Raw genomic sequence first — 13,520 nt, 5'->3', positions numbered from 1 at the left:
GGTCCAATTTATAAATAAATAAATATAATTGGTTAAAAATTAAATTTATTTATTGTTTCAAATTTACTTCAATGCATTTATATGACATTATTCACCTGAAGATTCATAGTAAGTTAATGTTTTAAGAAAAGGAACCACATTTAATAACACAGTTCGACACGAAAAATGGTTCAGAGACGAGATATGATTTTTCTTATAGATCTAAATTTGCCCAGTGAATACGAATCTGGTAATAAAAATGTTGATTGGCTCGAGATTCGTAGATATATTTTGTATATGTGTTTTTTAAATCGCGCGATTATTCTATATCTTGGTGTTGTTCGGTCGATGTCTCAAAATCTGTCAATTTTCTGTTCAAAATGAATATTGCAATCTATAGTCGGGTATTTTATCTTTCATTTTTAGTACTTTTCAGCTTTAAAATCTCTCTAAGTAGTCATTCAGTTCAAATCAATAGTCAAAAGTACGTATTTTTACTTTGGATTTTTTCCCACTGTTAATACTATTTTATATTGAGCATTTTTTATTGAAACATTTGTATTGGGATAGTGTTCTGGCCACAGTATTTTTTGTTTTCGTTTAAACGGATTAATTAGAAGTGTGCTGAATTTTAAATCGATAAAATTGCGAGGTAAAAGCTCTTTTTTCACCTACCGGTAAATAATGGTATACCGGTAGTTGGAAAAATAGGTTTATGAAATTTTTCGATAAATTGCAATTCCTAATTCCTAATTATTTATATGTAGTTGCTCAGAAATTGTTAGAAATTGCTCAAAATTAAAGATTCTTGATTTAATCGGGCTGATCAAACCAGGAAACAATTTAGAAGTTAATTTACGATCGTCTCTTTTAACTAAATCAAGCGATTAGTTTTTTTTATTTGAAAAATTCAGTGCATATAAAAGCGTTTACTATTATTAGATGTCTTATTTATAATTCGTCTAAATATTTTAATTCTGTTAAAATAATCTGATATTAAAATAAGAATTTGGTATTCATATACATATAGTATATGTATATGTAAATATGTAGTCAATATTTTTTTCATTTAATATTCCGGAAAGGATGCGAAAGTTCTTTCGCGAAAATTTTTAGTCACGATTCTCATAATGAAACCAAGGATACACATAATTAAAAATTTATACCGATGTTAATATTTTGATATTTGAAATTATAAAGACAAGGCTACGACAAGTTTCACGTGTACTGAAAAAAATGTTTATCATTGTAACAAAATAAAACGAAAAAATTTTTAGACAAACCTAATGAAATAAATATAGAATTTTAATTGAAAAATGTCAAGGCTTTGAATATTGGGTATACAACCTTCCAAAAATTATAATAAATATGTGCGTATGATATATGGCAAGCATATATAGAATTCCAATAAAAAAATAATTACCATTCATCGAATTTGGTTAAATATGTAGTATTATATATTTAAAATCAATGTTTAATGATTTATTACGGGTATTTTTGGTAATGAGATATTGTAGTTGGTTCTTTAACACTATTTTTAAATTTAATTTGTATATTAATCAACATTGAATTATACCATTTATAAACGGAATATTCTTGAAGTAATTATATACAGTCCGATCTTGGAATTATTACCACTTTAAAATGGTCAACTCATATAAATTCTATCATTAAAAATTGTTATTATTTTATGTAATGTTATTAAACGTGTTTTTTTTTGCCAAGCCTTTGGCCAAAATTTATAAAACATGTTTTAGACCAAAACTAGAATTTGATATTTCCATTTGGGTACCCTCATTTTAAAAAATATTACAAAAATGTCTTAAATCACTTTCATATGATATGAGATTGGAAAGAATGAATCTTTCCAATTTGGAGACGAGAAAAATGAGAGGTGATCTAATTTAAGTACATATATAAAATTATAAATAACCATTACAACTGTCTTATGATATATGAGAGGTACCTCCGTTTAACAATAACACTCAGCTGAGAGTTCATACTCTCAGACTCCAAAAAGATATTTGCTTCAAAATAATTAGAGAATCCTTCTTTTCAATTTTGGAAAAGTCTATCAAACGTATTGGTACCTTAAGCCTTTTTAAAAATAAACTTCAAGATTTCCTTAACATATGTAATTGGATTTTTGCAGTTCTTTCTATTTTCAGTTTATCTTTGGTATTTTCTCTTATTTTTTTAAATTGCTTATTTTTTTTCCTTTATTTTGAGTTCTTTATATTTCATTTCGGTTTTCTTTGTTTTTGATATATTTTAAACTTATATGATATTTGTATAACTTTGTGTATTATTAACTAGGGCTGTGGAGTCGGAGTCGTGTAGTTGGAGCATTTCAAGCGGAGTCGGAGTCGTAAAAAATCAATCGAATCCGACTCATCCATTTTATTATTATTATTTTTAATTAATAGTACATATTACGGCATGCATCAACTAGAGTTTATAATTTTTAATAATAAATGAAATTTAATAAATTATTTATAAAAATCATGAATTTAATTTACATTATAAATAAAATCATTAAATTGCACATGTGATGTGTTGTGGCCAAACTCGACTGTTTCCTCCGTCTCATACTTTTTTATTACGCCTCGAATACTAACCTTTCCAAGCTCCAAGTAATACAAAATAAATCCCTAAAAATAATTTAGAATACACCCATATATACTAATTTGAAAAAACTGCATGCCATAAATAATATTCCGTTTGTTACAGACATTACTAACAAACTAACCAGTAGATTCTATGACAGAATCACTAATAACCATATTAACACACTTGTGAAGAGTCTCGGTGATTACAATAGAATGTCTTTACCCTTCAGGTATAACACACAGATTACCTAAACACAATCTGCTTTAGGTCATCGACTTTAGAGAGTCTTTTAGATGTATTATGAGGATTTTAAATAGGTTTTTAAGCTCTTTTTCCTATTCTGCTGTACATTAACATTAGAATAATATAATACTAATGATTACTAACAAAATTAAATTACAATTTGAAATGATCAGTAGATCAGTAGCTAATAAAATAGATATAAGATGTATTGTGAACATAATTTCGAAATAATAAAAAGCATTTAAAAATCAAAATCAAATACTTTTTTTATTAATTTATTGGTAATGAAATATGTTTGTTCATACATATTTCATTACCAATAATTTAATAAATTGGGTTATGTTACATGTTACGTTTTAATGATTTTTTTAATTCCTTCAATTTTTTTATATTTTGGAAAACGCTATTATTTTTAATAGTAAAAATTTCATATGTTGGCGAGAAAAGTCAATGTTACTAAAATCGATCAAGTTAGTCGGAGTTTGAAGTCGGAACTGGAGTCGGAGTCGGAGTCGGAGAGGAATCATAAAATAAATTCGGAGTCGGTGAATTTTGAACCGACTCCACAGCCCTGGTATTAATTAACACACCCCTTACTTACAAACTTACAAACCCCAAACCACTTACTTGGGTCCATCGGCTATGCCGCCTTTCGCAAGTAAATATTCTTAAAAATAAATAAATTTTATTGACAGAAATGCTAAAACTGTTGATAGATATTATTCTGTTTTCATAATATCCTAAAAAACGTAGCTATTTTTGTCCATTCCTAAATCACTCCCCTATGACGCATATGTCTTTAAAAAAATAATTTATTTAAAACTTACCGACTACTTTTGGAATATTTTGTGTACGCGATTTCTAGAAGACCGTGAAAATGTCACAATTCTCCAAACGTATAATTAATTATATTAAATATGTATGAAGTTCTGGTCAAATTTTAAACGTTGAAATTTCAATCTCATTAGATAAGCAACGTACGCGGACAGAATATGGAAATGAATTGTAGATTGTTCGGCTTTACCTGTTTTTCTGTTTATATAATTAAATTACATAAAAAAATTAAATTTTTCAACATTAGTCTCATATATGATGACGTCTTCTGACTATCATCAGTTTTAAATTCAAATACTAAACTCATTTTTCATATTCTAAATTTAACATTACTTTAAAACATTACAATTGGCGCTATCTTTCTCTTCCTTAATCGGAATAATTTCGCATACTTGTATTAATTTATACATTTTATACAAATATTTGTCATATAATATATAACTATGCCATTTGAGCATCGTTTTATTTAAATTTGCGGTTAAATTCGCTGCGGCCACTCATGTTATGTCAATTTAGAGGAGAATATTCAAATTAAATGAGTAGGCTTATCAGCTGTAAATTTTAATATAACATAACGACATTTTTAATATATTTAGAAGTATCATCAAATATGGGCGTGATATAAAAATTACGTAAAATTCTATTTTTATTTATTTTAATATTACATTATGTAGACATTGATAAACAAGCAGAATGCACGCAAAATTTTACATATATTTGACCTTTTCATAAATACATTTCAATATAATATATATCTCATGTAATAAAATTTTAATTAAAATTTATTAAGATTTTAAACAAATATATACAATCGAATTTTCAAAATGTATATTAATTTTTATCAAATGACATTACATTTTTGAGTATTTTTGAAGCTGCGCCCGGTTTGGTTTTAGGTATCGTCTTCTGGCAGACGCTTTTGCATATTCTCGCAGGTAATTATAATTATTTGAATAAAAACATATCTGAAATCGAAATTGAATATCAATATAGGCTAGAAGAAAATTTATGCGATTTTTTTAATCACTCTGTGGCCTTGTCGCAAAGGTTACCTGCATCTGCCGTGAAAATTTCAGGATAATAGAATAATACGGCACGCATTTTGAAAAGCACCGGTTTTAAATTTATTCCTCTTCAATATTCATAATGGAATAGAATTGAAAATATAACAAACGGTTGCTTAACATTTCAACTGTATGAATGTTTGACTTTTAAAGGTAATTCCTATGTGAATGCGCTACGAATTATATTTCTATAATTAGAAAATTGTATGTAATTATTTAAACGTGCCACTGATAAGTACGATAAGGAAAAAATAACCGTGAAAACTTATTTGTATTTTATTTAAAACTTGACCTCTGGTTTATATTCAAATTTTCGTTATGTTATTATATGTCTTCGAGTCTACATACAATCACTCACGTCAAATTTATGATAATTGCTCTGATGAAACACTTCATATGTGCTAATCTATGGATATAAATTTGTTAATTAGCGAGCTGTTCTAGACAATTTGCTTCTGTGGAAAGCTTTGATGTATCACTACAAAATTTGCATACAAACTTAAGAGGGCTGTACACCCGAAACCTTAATTTCGTTGCCGTTCCTTTCTTCGATATATATATTGAGTGAATGCGACAATATATATCAATATATATATATTGAGTGAATGCGACAGTTGCGCTTCGACCAGATAAAACGTATTTTAAATTGACAAAATTGAGGTTTCGTATTCTCCTATTTTCTCCTCCGAAACTGGACCAATTTTTAAAAAAAATTTCATCATCGGTATGAGAAAGATATTTTCTGTGCAACTATGTACGTTTTTTTTTTTTAAATCGACCGTTAAATAAGCATGCTGGACTCTTTTCGTGGGTGTAAAAAAGAGGCGATTTTATAGATGTTTGGCGGCTAGCTCCTATAAAAAATAACTAATCAAAAAAATAAAACGATAGATGCAACCCAATGGTGGATATCCATAGCATATTAAAAAATAATTTCTCTAGTGCCATAATTGAGGAAGGGAGAAGTCTAATACATTTGTATGGACAAGGCGCTGGTGTCCAGCCCTCTTAATATATGGACCTTTTTAATATAAAAATTCATTACATTTCAATTTTCATTAAAAAAAATTGATTTGAATAATATTTTTTACTAAATTTGAATTAAACGTTGTTTTATCAAGATATTAATCACTGCCATCTATGTTTCGTCGAAAAAAAAAACAATGTTTATTGCATTCAATTTTTATCAAATTGAAAATGTGTGATACATGTACATTATTTACAGGTGATTTTATTTTATTTATTTACAAATTTAGATGAAGAAGAATATTTAAAGTTTTTTTTTCATATAAAATATGTTTATTTATTTATTTATTTTTATTTTAAAGCCAATATCCGTGTCCAAGTCCATAGTACGGATAGTGAGAGTAGTAATTATTGGCATATCCATAATACGGATAATATCCTCCGTATCCTCCATAGTACCCACTGTGGTGTCCACCGTAGTATCCAGGATAAGCGTATCCATAGCCGATTGATTCGTCTGTTTTCAGATCTGTGGCCGCTTCTTCGGCTTGGGCTGCTGGTTTTGCGCTGGCAAATGCCACAAATAGGCAAAGCACACAAATCAAAGCTGCGATCTGGAATTTTAAAGTTAGATATAGCAGTTCGTTTGGGTGAAACTGATTTATTATGTCGAAGCTGTCGAGTCTGTACGCATTGGAATGAGGGGATCAATGAGTGAGATATAAACGAACGGGATCTACCAGGATCTGACACACCATATAATGTACATATGTGAGTGATCCTTATTATGCTGTGAGTTTTCGATTTTTTTCTTTTAAAAATATAGAATTACATATAATAAAATTCAATGTATGTTACAAAATCATATATCTACTGAAAAGGCCGTTTCTTGAAAATTTTTTTTATAATTTCGGAAGAAATAAATAGACTAAAAAAAAAAAAAATTATACTCATTATTCAGTAAAGAAAGGAATTGGCTTATGAAACTTTCACAAAAAATCTTGCATACATTGAAAAAAAAAATCAAATATTTTCAGCATAGCAAGGACTATTCTAATGTTTAGCATTTCTTAATTACCTACATATTTACATTTGCTTTAATCTACTATATATGTACATATGTAATTTCGAAAGAGACTTTGTATATATGTATGTATGTAAGTATTTTTGTTTGGGAACTTCGAAAACAAAACAAAGTTTCTATCACGACGATTCCATTCAAATAAATTTAATAAAGAATCAAATGAATATTTACTATAAGATTCGCCATGTTTAAGCTATTTATATTACAAATGCTGAGCGAAGCCGGGTAAAACAACTAGTATTTAATATATTAATATTGAAAATTAAATATAAAAATTTGATAAATCAAAAACTTTTATATGTAGAATACCTGTAATTTTTTGTGAATTTTATATGTTGCAGTATGATGATATATTTACATAGAAATATCGTTTTTTGACCTTAATTCAATGAAATTTATTTAATTTGTATTTTATTTGAAATATCGTTTTTTGACTTTAATTCAATGAATTTATATATATTTAATTAGAAATATAACGAACGTTTATTTTATTTGAAATATTGCATTTTTTTGAAATGTTGTTTTTATTTGAAATATTTATATGAAAATGTATTTATTTTAAATATTCATTAATAACAACACATTTATATATTTTTATTAAATGAATTAACCACAACTATTAGAACACTTACAATGATATGATTTTTTAATACATTGATCATGATTTTTAATTAGAAAAATTCAATTTATCAATAGATTTTATAATCAGTAGATATTCTAATAAACATTTGATTTCGACGAGGAACTGAAAAACGTCAAAAATTATTAAAAAATAATTAATGAGGAGGATATTTGTATATAGTCGTACTCATTCAGAAATACTGTTTTTATATATATTTTTCTGTCATATTGATTATATTACTTCAAATTAATATTTGTAATTTTATGGCCATAGTAACGTATTAGAACTAGTATGCTATATCACTGAGGACGGATTTTAAAATAAATAAATAAAAATACAATATATGTACATAAGGTTGATATATTCATCATATACTAAGCGGGATATCGATTCTCCAATATTTGTACCCCCCCCCCCCTCAGATAAATTGAATTACTTAAAAATTCAACATTCCATTGCAAGACAAAATAAAATCAAAGGCTTGCATTGGAAATACGACAAAGCATACCTTGGAATAAGACATGATGCTGAAACTGGCTTCGAGTTCTTTCAGAGTCCGCACTGTTGACGGTGTAACTGATCGACTGTTGTCAGTGGCTGATCAGTAGTCAGTCTTTATATATATATAAGCCGAATTCAGATACCGTGTGTCCTAGAACCCAATACCAAGTACATTGCACCGAGTTGCGTGCAAACACATCCCGTGACGGCCAGAGATCGTCAACAATGACTGCGAGTTCCCACAATTAGCATGCGGACTTTGAGACCACACACAAAGACACCGTCAGAATTTGAATAGCGATTTTTGACAATTTACATAAATCATCCACCTGCTCTATATATACCTATACATACATGTAATAAAATGTTTGTATTACATATCAATAAATATTCCCGAATGAGTTGATTTTTCATCGCTGGTTAAATATTGTCGATTCGTGCCTACATTTATACACGTGAGAATTGCATTGTTCGATGGTGATTGCAATTGATTAATTAATTTAGAAATATGTAGATGCTAAATTATTCGCCGATTGTTTGATACATACAAGCGATTATGTGCTTGTTATCTTAAACGGTAATTAGCCGTTGCGTGTTATATTATTTTTTTATTTAATCATGACAGAAAGGGACTGATCTATGTAACATTGTAAATTGTACACTTGCTAAACGGAATTAGTATTCGTACTTTCATACTATGTAATATTGAAAATAATACAAGAAAACAATGAAAAATTTCAATTGAAAATTTTATTTTAATTTTAAGTATGCTCATATAATTCTGTGTAATAAAATAAAAAATGTAAAAGGACAATGATTTTTGACCAATTTAATGATATTATTACTATTACTATTACTAGTTATTACTATGTTGAAAAATATATATTTATTTATTTAAAGTTTGGACCATTGTAGCATTACAGGAATTCCTAATGCGCCACAATGGTCAAAAATATAACAGAAAAGAAACAAAATGATGACTAAAGAAATTAGACATAACAAAAACAAAACATATGTATATATAAATATACATAAACAACACATTTAACACAATCATAAAAATAATAAACTATATAATAGCGGATAATAATAATAATTACTAATTATAAAAAAACAACAAAGAAGGGAATGTCTTATGAAAGAAAAAAGAGAAAGAAAAATAAATATATACATATGTATATACACAGACAAAAATGTATTTTATAATATATGTACATATATCTATTTTATAAAATATATTTTATATGGTGGAAAACATAATTTTTCCGCTACTTATCTAGTATTTTTTTCCCAAATATCATTTTAATAAATATCAACATATTCTATATCAGCAATATGCACGTATCTATTTGTCTAATTGTGGTTTTATACTGCTTTGCAAAGAAGACATCTTATAAAATTGTTATATTGTGTATTCAACTTTTGGTTCCTGAGTCGTAGAATAAATGCTGGAAACTGACTTCAGATCATTTGAATCCCTAAACCCACCCCTTAACAATATAAACCAATCCCTTTGGTTATGTTTCTTTATTATATAATAAAGAAACTTTCTTTATTATATAAAAAAGAACGATCTGTATTATATAATAAAGATCGTTCAAATCCTAGTAAATAATTTAAGCAATCCATAATAATCTTCATTCGAAATTAACACCTTACAGTCGTTAGTTATTTATTTAAATTTTAGACCATTGTTGCATTACAAGAATTCCAAATGCGCCACAATGGTCGAAAATTTAACAAAGAAGAAACAAAAAATATATTAGTTGTACAGAAATAAAATACATATTTTATTCACACAAAAAATAAGAAAACAATAGCAGCAAACGTTCTAGTAATAATAGAAGTAGTCACAAAACGTAAAATAATAATAAAATATAAGGAGAAAAATTGAGAATGTCTTGCATCAACATTCAGTACCAATATATGTATGTATGCATGTACATTATATATGTATAAGAATCAGCCGTGAATACAAAACATTCCCGTGACGCCCAAATATAAGAGAGAAGATCAAAATTCACTCGTACATCATACGCAATTATGAAAATTATGACGAGCGCAGGCTACCAGACAAATTAGTTATAATAATTTCTGATAGTCTACACTCACTGAGGTGGAAACTATCACATTCCGTCACAGGAGCAACAATTTCATTAAGAAGAATTTCAAAATTGATTAATTAAATTAAATATGAACAATTAAATATCAGAACACATTTACGATCTCAAACTAAACAATCTCCAAAAATCCAAGTTAACGGAAATCTGGCTGCGTGTTATGTAGTGCGATTTCTGCTAGTGCGTGCCCCGGTTGAAGAGAACAAACTTGGAATAGGAGCCATCCGATAAATAACTGTGCGGGCAGATGGTACAACCTTCAAACAATAATGTCAGTAGGGACATAAGCTTGGTGCTTTCAAAATAACAATAGACCACTCCATTACTGTACAAAGGAAGAAAGTAAAAAACATGGTCCCAACGACGATCTTTGCTGATAATCTACCCTCGCTGATCACATTCGGGCACAGTAGCAACGATTTCATTAAGAAGTCGGATAGCTCTTGGAATATAAGCCATCCGATAAAGAACTGTGTGGGCGGTAGGTACAACCGTCAGATGATGATGTCTACCACGCACATAACACTGTTCAACAAATGACGATTTTTTTTTGGTTCAGAGACGAGATATGACTTTTCTTATAGATCTATGCCCAGGAAACACGAATCTGGTAATAAAAAATGTTGATTGGCTCGATATTCGGAGATATATGTGTTTTTTAAATCGCGCGATTATTCTATATCTTGGTGTTGTTCGGTCGATGTCTCAAAATATGTCAATTTCCTGTTCAAAATGAATATTGTAATCTATAGTCGGGTATTTTATCTTTCATTTGTAGTACTTTTCAGCTTTCAAATCTCTCTAAGTAGTCGTCCAGTTGAAATCAAAAGTCAAAAGTACGTATTTTCACTTGGAATTTTTCCCCACTGTTAATACTATTTTATATTGAAAAATGTTTATTGAGATAGTGTTGTGGCGTCGCTATTTTTTGTTTTCGTTTAAAAGGGTTAATTGGAAGTGTGCTGAATTTTAAATCGGTAAAATTCAGCACAATTGCTTGACAGTGATCGATAGCCCCATCCCATATTCGTTATCGATCACTGTTAAGCAAGGATACAATTTTACCGAAAATGGTTCAAAGTGTTGTTTTGGTATAGATCACTGTCAAGCAAGGATAAATACTACCATACAATTTCAACGACATAGGTCGAAAGTGTCGTTTTGAAAGGACGTGTGCCATGCATGCGTGCCATGAACGTCACATTTTTTCTATTCATCTATAAAAAAAAAAACTACGTGCCACATTCACCGCTGTGGGATTTCGCCTTTATGGATATAGAGTTCCAACTGTTCCAGCAATGACGGGCATGTTGTAACACCACGTAGAAGCTGGATTACCAAACGAATTAATGATAAGTTTCTCTGAAGTTCAATGGAATTATACCAAATTATGTATGTATGTACTAAGGCTTCCAATCCCGGGATCCCGGGCACCGAGATCCCGGGATCCCGGTTTTTTCTGGTACCGTGATCCCGGTGCTGAAACTAGTCTGAATACCGGGATTACGGTGCTGGCAAATTTATTTTTAAATATTATTTTTACAAAAATAATAAAGAAAAAACATAAAACAACATTATATAATGAAAAATGGTGGGATAAGCAATGACAGTCATAGTCCATTTGTTTTATTTGACCCGTTTTGACGCCGGCTTGCCGTTCCCATGAAATAGTATCAACGGCCTGTATTGTGTCGCAGATTTTGTGCTCAACTGCAATGATATTTGTAGCATATTTTGACTGATTCGAACTCAAAATCGATCACTGATCACGTTTTCACGTGTCTGTGTGAGTGTCCGTATGTGTGTCTGTACGTCAGTGTATTTTGGGGATTTTTTGAACACCGTTCGTCCTATCGAACTGAAACTTAGTAACTCTCTTTTTTACTAGCCTCTTTTCAGCTTGCTTTCGATTTTTTCGTCTGACAATATTTGGGTTCTTATCCACACTCTTGTGTCGATGAATAATTACTAGACGAATTGCGAACCTAAAATTTAACCTATGATGCGAGCCTAAAATTTAAAGAATGTAGTCAAACTCTCAAAACAAGAACGCCAATATGAGGAGTATGTTTTGCGTGAAACATCGGGAGAGTTTGCAAAATGCAATTGAACGGTTTTGAAATAGGAAAATATGCAATTGAACAATTTTTTTCCTTTTTTTGTTATACATTTGATTCCCGGTGCTAGCACCGGGATCCCGGGATTGGAAATTCCTAGCATCGCAATCCCGGTGCTAGGAAGTTATCTTCCGGGATTGGAAGCACTAGTATGTACGTTTCAATCACAAAAATAATTCAGTAGTGGAAGTCCACACACCTTCGCGCCTATGGAGATCAAATTTGGAAGATTTGCTTTCGACCAGTAAACTTACAATCAATTTCTCAGTATCGCACTTTAGGCGTTTGTATTCAAGTTCACCGGTGTGAATTCCCCGCTAGGATCGAGTCTTTGAATTGCTAAATAGTTAAAATGACCGAAGAGTAAAAGCAGACGCATCGGTATGGTATCTAGTCGACATTATTGTTCTCGGCGAGAACAATGACATGTTTTATTTATGTGTATATGGGTTCACCATTGCCGACATGTCGACGACAACACTTCATAATTTATTTTCAATATGTGACTACGATTTTTTTCATCATTACAAAGGAACAATTATCGTCACGCCATTTTTCCTCGCTCGAAACGGTTGCGTAACGATGCACTTGGACGATGCAATTATGTTTGCGGTGCGTGAGCGGAATCGACGCGATCCTGGCCGATTTAGAACAATATTATCCTATAAAAGTGATGGTAAACTTTATGACTTTATGGTGAGTCATTTCTGCTTGTAAATAAATGCTACGCGTTTCCTGTGCGCATTGTAGAGGCAGGTCAAAACCAATACGAATTATAGACACGCCATACATAACCACATGCACATATAATGTATATAATACTAGTGGTGCTACCCGGCTTCGCTCGGTAAATGGAAATGAAATGAAAACCATGAAAAAAGTTTCAAATCAAATTTATTTGAATCGAAGAGTTGCAATGCCACAATAACGCATGCAATTCCCGTTCGCATTTGTCGGAGAAACGCATGCAGTGAACACATTTGAAATTATTCAATTATTTGTTTATTTTATACACTCCCTTCTTTGTTAATTATTATTATTATCTGCTATTATATAGCTTATTATTTTTATGATTGTGTTAAATGTGTTGTTTGTCATGTCTAATTTCTTTAGTTATTATTTTATTTCTTTTCTGTTATATTTTTGATCATTGTGGTGAATTAAGAATTCCGGTAATGCTACAATGCGCACAGGAATAAATTAATATATATTTTTCAACATAGTAATAACTAGTAATGGTTATAGTAATAATATCATTAAATTGGTCAAAAATCATTGTCCTTTTACATTTTTCATTTTATTACACAGAATTATATGAGCATACTTAAAATTAAAATAAGATTTTCAATTGAAATTCATCATTGTAAACTAGTTATGTAG

At 29.7% G+C, this 13,520-nt stretch overlaps 1 long non-coding RNA gene across 1 annotated transcript; it reads right to left on the bottom strand.

Moving 5' to 3' along the window:
* Window positions 1-6,052: 6,052 nt before the first annotated feature.
* On the bottom strand, window positions 6,053-7,996 carry LOC143916602 (uncharacterized). The gene is made up of 2 exons (XR_013260992.1): window positions 7,911-7,996; window positions 6,053-6,310 (listed from the first exon to the last, which is right to left on the bottom strand). It is a non-coding gene; the product is annotated as an uncharacterized LOC143916602 (long non-coding RNA).
* Window positions 7,997-13,520: the final 5,524 nt, after the last annotated feature.

This window comes from Arctopsyche grandis, chromosome 1, assembly GCF_051622035.1.
Source record: "Arctopsyche grandis isolate Sample6627 chromosome 1, ASM5162203v2, whole genome shotgun sequence".
NCBI lineage: Eukaryota > Metazoa > Arthropoda > Insecta > Trichoptera > Hydropsychidae > Arctopsyche > Arctopsyche grandis.
Note: the sequence above shows the minus strand (reverse complement) of the source record. Positions and strands in the feature narration are given on the sequence as shown.